This window comes from Rhipicephalus sanguineus, chromosome 4, assembly GCF_013339695.2.
Source record: "Rhipicephalus sanguineus isolate Rsan-2018 chromosome 4, BIME_Rsan_1.4, whole genome shotgun sequence".
Taxonomy (NCBI): domain Eukaryota; kingdom Metazoa; phylum Arthropoda; class Arachnida; order Ixodida; family Ixodidae; genus Rhipicephalus; species Rhipicephalus sanguineus.
The window spans coordinates 92,267,250-92,273,873 of NC_051179.1; positions in this window are offsets into that span (position 1 = coordinate 92,267,250).

Genomic DNA, 6,624 nt, shown 5'->3' on the forward strand with positions numbered 1-6,624 from the left:
ACAATTTTTCATGACTGCTCAGGCTGAACAGGAGTGACAGCATAGCAAGTCACAAGTCTGATGCCTCCAGCCGTCACCATTTCTTTATTTATTCATAATCATAAAGAATAAGTATGGAAACATGATGCCGATTTCTGCAGTTTATATTGCACCATATGACACTATGCACGTCACAGTCACGCATTTTAGTTGGCTATACTCATACAAGCATGTAAATAAGGAAAACCTCAATTGCTTAATTGGTAATCACAGACCATCTTTTCGCGCTTTCTAGATTACTCTGCTGGAAAATGTGCGTTGTTCTGAACAGTTTCATTAGGATAATGCTAAAATTGAACTATTCTTTTTTTGCAATCGCTGGACACAACGGCAGGTATTATTGGACTTGCTTAAAATGAATACTTCAGTATTTCCAACAGTGGTCGCGCAGAAGTAGAGCATGGGTCAATTAAGTAACTTAATATAGTTGTGGAGTCGCTTGACGCTTCGGTGTGTGTCATTTGACAGCTGTAGGAGCGTTACCGGCAAGAGTCGTCTGACTCCCTCATAAGTGGTAATGTGATCCTTCGGATAAGGGTCCTTCCGCTCTTCCTATAGGGTAAGGGGACTCTCCTAGAGCACGCCGACTCTGACCCACCAAGAGAGTCACCGTGACTCTTTAAAGAGAGTCGTATACGTGGCAAGTCAGAACACTCGGAAAAGAGTCACCTATACTCTTTTTTTTTTTCTTAGAGTGTGTGACATTCACGTAAGGGTACTGGCATATAACCACTGCGATCGAAAAAAAACACGGATACCTGTACAGATGACTGCACGTAGTCAGTCATAAGCTCTCACTCTTGTAGACACACTGCCTTACGAAGAACGAGAACAAGTCCGGTAAGCAAATTTGCACGGCATCTTCAAAAGAAGCCAGAGTACACGCGCTTCCGTGAAATCAACCGCGATAAAGACTAAAGATCACGTTCAAAAATGAACTGTCTATTTTCGAGAAGCTTAGAGACGACATGCGCGAACAAATTCTACGCGAAACGTGTCATCGCGGAGGAGAAAGGCGAAAGAATAGAAGCCACAATGAAAATGTCAACGCTCTGTCTTACAGAAGTTTACAGGCCTTAGGCGATTTACAAATATTGCCTACACCTGTGAGAGCATGACTCAGACTCTACTCCCACATGGCCTTCCAAAAACACCAGCTTGTCTTTTGAGAGAATGATAAATGGTTCACTTACAGAAATGTCACTAGTTCTGTTGAAAAATTCTTGTAATATCTCTCTTTCCAATGTGTTATTTGCAGTTTTTAGAAAGCTGCTTCCCTGAAAATCCGGTTCGTCACCACATCTAAGGCAATGGTCGCGTAAGTGCCCTGCAAACTTAGCTGTACACCCTCTCTGGTGTACAGCTTCGTGCAGCTGCGCGCCCTCTCTCTCCAAAGAGAGAGGGCGCGGCGCCGCGTCTACACTCGCGGAGCGGCGCGGGGGGGGGGAGGGGGGGGCGGTGAGGAATCGCAAGTGTATGTATTATCGGAAGTTCTACATCAACGGCAATGGCCTTCGATATTAAAGAAAAGAGAACAGGCCACCGCGGGCACTGTTAATACTGTGGTTGTGCGCGTCGAGAGGCGTTGTCACTTCCCCTTCTCCCCCCCCCCCCCCCGCGCTTTCGATTGTCTTCATGCTCACGAAAAAGTTAAGGGTTCCGTGGCACTCTGGGGTTTCCCGAGGCCAAAATGTTTGACAACCCCTGCTCTAGCAGATTTACACGGCAAGGTGACAGGGGACTGATGCGAAGCACGTTTGTGTCGTCCCCCAATAAATGCGTACTGCGCACTTTACAACGGCGCTACTCTTGCAGCACCATACGCGCGCGTTTGACGAGATAGTCAGTGTGGTGAGGTTTCTTGGCACACTCGCCGCACTCTTGAAGGTGGTCCCGCACGAGGTGGCAGCAAAAGGTGGCGCAGAGCGCTTTTGTTGTCATCTGTTAAAAGCATGCAGTACATTTGACGTTATGCCAACCCCGTGGCCGAGCAGGTAGCTGAAGGCGCTTACTGTGATGTTCTCCTGACAAAGAGTAACACTGGCCTACAGGAAGCTTTTGGGAAGCTTAAAAAGTTATATAAGCAGGCGATCGAAGCAGACCTACAAAAAGACCAGCAGTAATCTGCTAAATCATATCACTGATATTAAGTAAATGCCTACTACGACCTAACTACAATTATTGTGCAATCACTTTTTTCATTAGTTTTAATAAGTATGATGGTTTTTCGGTTTTTTTTTTCTTTCAAATGTTTGAGGTGAACCTAGTTTCCAGAACCTTTTTTCAATTATTTCATATGTTTGTTACACGCTTAGATAGGCCGCTTGGTATGTAAAAACGTAGTGTAGTTCATACCTGGCTTATACTCTGTTTAAAAAATCATTCTCCAAAGGCTTCTTCAGTGTGATGTGTATTATAAGCCAATTGAAATATGTGCTTGTCCCCCAAGTGGCTACAAATTTATGTTTTACAGCTCCGAGAACGACATATTAAATGCCGCTAACTGCTCCAAACCAAGGTTCTTTCTTCTGCTCCAAAATCGAAATTTTGCTGCTCCAAAAACTGCTCCCAATTCAGCTTCAGCCGTCTCACCTCTGGAACAAACGGTGTGCAAAAAGGGTTGGTATCGGGGTTGTAGCGCCAAGATCTTGCCTAACCTCTGAATACATGCCTCTTTGCAGCGTGCACACTCTGTGCGTTGTGATTTTTTAATTCTGCATTTTCAGAAAGACGCGATATTTCTTTAGACTTCAAAATTTTCTGAAAGATCCACGCTTTCAGGATTTGCTGAATTCCGCATTTCACGGTTCTGTGCCTTCGGCGTATCGCATGAATTCCCCGAGTTGTTCTCGTCTGCGGCGATTATTTAGGGAGCCTACATGTGCGCGCATCCGTCTGACGGAGGCACAGAGGCGCGCACATATAGGCTCCCTACGAATATTTTTTTGCACTGCGACCTCAGCGGCACGTGAGGTTGAGGCGAGCGGTGGGAAGTCTCCTCTACTAGCGAGAAGATAGGCTGCTAGTGCTATAAAAATAACGCATACAGACTTTTTTTTTCTTTTGTTTGCTTTTTTTTTTGCAAGCCGGCGCCGTACGAAAGGTCACATGACCAATAGCGCGCTTCGTGGATCGAAGCGCGTGAGTTAGACGTTCACTTCGTCTTTGCGGCGTTAGCGAAACTATAACAAAAAATTTAGGAGCCCTTTCCGTATTGCGACAATGGGGACAAGCGAAGCTTGACGTGTGCGTGCTTCACGTATTATTTTTCTTTCTTTTCTCTTTAAAGGGACACTAAAGAGGAGAACGATTTTTCTCGTATTAGTAAATTACTCTTTCACGATAGCAAGAACACCATGCTCGCGGCGAGAAGACGCTTAGTAAGAGGGAAAACGCGTAAAAATAAAATGCGGGTGGCGACACCATCTTGAAGTTCCCGCACCAGTCGCCGTGACGTCATAGAGTTTGACGGCGTCTACTAGGGACTACGTAGTTCCTAATCGGTAAAAATCAAGTACACTGTCCTAGGCCATAAACTTAGCATACCAAGTTTGGGGCAATTTTGTTGAGCCAATTTCGCAAAAATACGATAAATACACCTTGAAATCCGTGACGTCACGCGTGGAGATTTCGGCGCGAAATTTAAAATTGAAACTCTGAACTTTAATTTTCTGCCCTGCCACGGTGGTCTAGTGGTTATGGCGCTCGACTGCTGACCCGAAGGTCGCGGGATCGAATCCCGGCCGCGGCGGCTGCATTTTCGATGGAGGCGAAAATGTTTGAGGCCCGTGTACTTAGATTTAAGTGCACGTTAAAGAACCCCAGGAGGTCGAAATTTCCGGAGCCCTCCACTACGGCGTCTCTCATAATCATAGCGTGGTTTTGGGACGTTAAACCCCGGATATTATTATTAACTTTAATTTTCTCCTCTAATAATAAACCTATCATGGCGAAATTAATGGCATTAGAGTACTCAGAGCACAATTTATCGATCTAGGCCGATTCATTGTTTCTCTTTAGTGTCCCTTTAAAACTGAAACTTTGACCTTGATTTTCTCCTCTATTAACCCCTTGAGGGTCTATTTTTTTAGCGAAATGTGTCCCAAAAATGTGTATTATTTTATTGCTGCATTAAATTCTTCAAACAAATCTATTTAAGAAAAATTGCCTGAATTTCTTTTGGGTGACCATAAAGTTAAAGAAAAATCATCTGTGTTGTTACATATACATTGTTTATTCGTGAGTAACAGCAAGATAAATTATTTTAAAAAAGCCTATACGACGTCTGTGTATAAACGTCTGTGTAGTTCATAGACATACAAAAATAAGTGCACGAAGTGGCGTCAAGTGGAAATACGGAGGGAGAAAAGCCACTTTTCATCCAGTCAGCATCGTCTCGCCGCGCACGCTTTTGAGATGTCGCTCGCTCATAACATCTGATATCTTAACTCGTAAGTAACACCTCGTATGACGGGCTGAAATTTACTGAATCGGGTTCTGATTCGCCAGTCGAGTGGCGATTCGGGGGAATCACCGCTAGACTCACTTTTGCAGCCGAAAAACCGGCGCGCACCTCCAAAGCGCAAGCAAACTGTGCGGGTGAGCGCACTGAAAAAAAGTGTGTAGTTGTGAGCGCGTCCGGAAAGCAAAAACAAGTCCGAAACCTATAATAATCATTCGTCTTATCGCCAACGAAACGGAAGCGGTTTTTGCGAGTCCCCGAAACAGGAAACGCAAGCACAGCGGCATCGTTTGTGTCAGCGCCTGCACGGAAACAGGAGTAATCGCTTACCGGGGAGCAATAAACAAGATAGTAACAAGCCCGTCACCTTTTGAGATATTCTGAGCCAGAAAGCCATCAGTTTTGCGGGCGTAATAAGCGAGAACCGGCCGAAGGACGAAATCGAAACTAGCCGCGGCGCACCGCTGTAGTAGAGCATAAAAAAAAACGGAGAGGCATCGGCGCTAGAAAAAAATATTCCACGTATTCCCGAAGTGTGGCAGCACACGCCAAGCAAGAGAAATGATCGAAAAAGGCGCGTTTTAAACATTCAGGCAATGACGTACATGTACGGCGTAAACCCTTTGGTGTATGTTAGGTGATGCCATGTACGGCGCAAAGCCTCAAAGGGAGAATAAACCTATGATGGTGAAATTACCGGCATTACTGTTCTCAAAGTGCAATTTATCAATCTCAAGCGATTCATTGTTTCACTTTAGTGTCCCTTTACACCAGGCCCGTAGGCAGTAATATTTTTCGGGGGGGGGGGGGGGGGGCACTTGCTGAAAACCTTGACTTTGTGACAAAAACACCTATTTTTATTATTTATTTTTGGTAAAAACACATACCTCACCAAAATTTGGGGGGGGGGGGGCCTAAGGCCGCCCACCTGGCTACGGGCCTGCTTTACACTAATCCGCTACAGCACGGCCACACCACTCTTTTTGTACTTCATGAATATCTTTACTTTCCTCGAGTATTAGCCTGCGCACGCCCATTACCCTCCTCCCCTAATGGGGCTGAGTGAACTTTACTGTAATCGCAGTGAAAGGGAGTGGCCGTTGCCTTGATTAAGACAAGTGCGTTTGTCGAAACGTCGGTTCGAGATATACTCCTTTGACAACCGTGTTGACAGCCTCCAACCCATTTTGTATGTTTCTGTATAACGCTGTCTCCTTTGTCGTTGTGTACCCAAGAGCTCACGAGAAGGCGCCGTAGAGCTTTCAATGCTCAGAGGAAGTGAGGGAACAACTTTATCGTGTGCCCGCGGAATGGGGTCAAGTCTCGGAGAATCTCGGACAAGGAAGGCGATAGAGCGTTACTAGTATCTTAACTCGTCCAATGATTGGCCGCCAATTCCCCGAAGTGGACGTGAGACAATCGTAGAGAGAAACGACAAGCGCGCATACGGGTCTCCTGAAAGACCGCTCCACTTCGAACACCGTGTCTTTACAGGTCGTTTACAAGTAAGACGTTTTTTATCATCTATCTAGCAAGCGCGAAGTGAACGCGAACCTCCGCCCGAGTCTTATAGCCGATCCCCCTCAGTGGGCATGTGGCGCATGTGAAGTGGAAACAAATGACACAGCAATAGCAACCAAACGTATGCGTGCGATCACCTGTGCGGACTGCAGACAAATTTGATAGGAAATTCGCAGCGTTTCCGAAACGTGGTTCATTTCAATAATACCAGGAGTTTTACGTGCCAAAACCACGATATGTATATGAGGCACGCCGTAGTGGAGGACTCCGTAAATTTCGACCATCTGATGTTCTTTAACGTGCACTGACGTCGCGCAGTACACGGGCCTCTAGCATTTTGCCTCCATCGGAATACGACCGCCGCGGCTGGTATCGAAACCGCGACCTCCGGGTCAGCAGCCGAGCACCGTAACCGCTACACCACCACGGCGGAGAAAACGTGGTTAATTTCATTGTGCTTCACTGCGGCCCGGCGATTTTCATGCGGCGTCGCCCACTGCGCGCTAGGGCGCGTCCCGCAGGATCTCATTAAAGTTATTTCAATCAATCAATCGTGCATTGGTTGAAGCAATCGAATTCAACGGCTACATGCGCCGCAATCC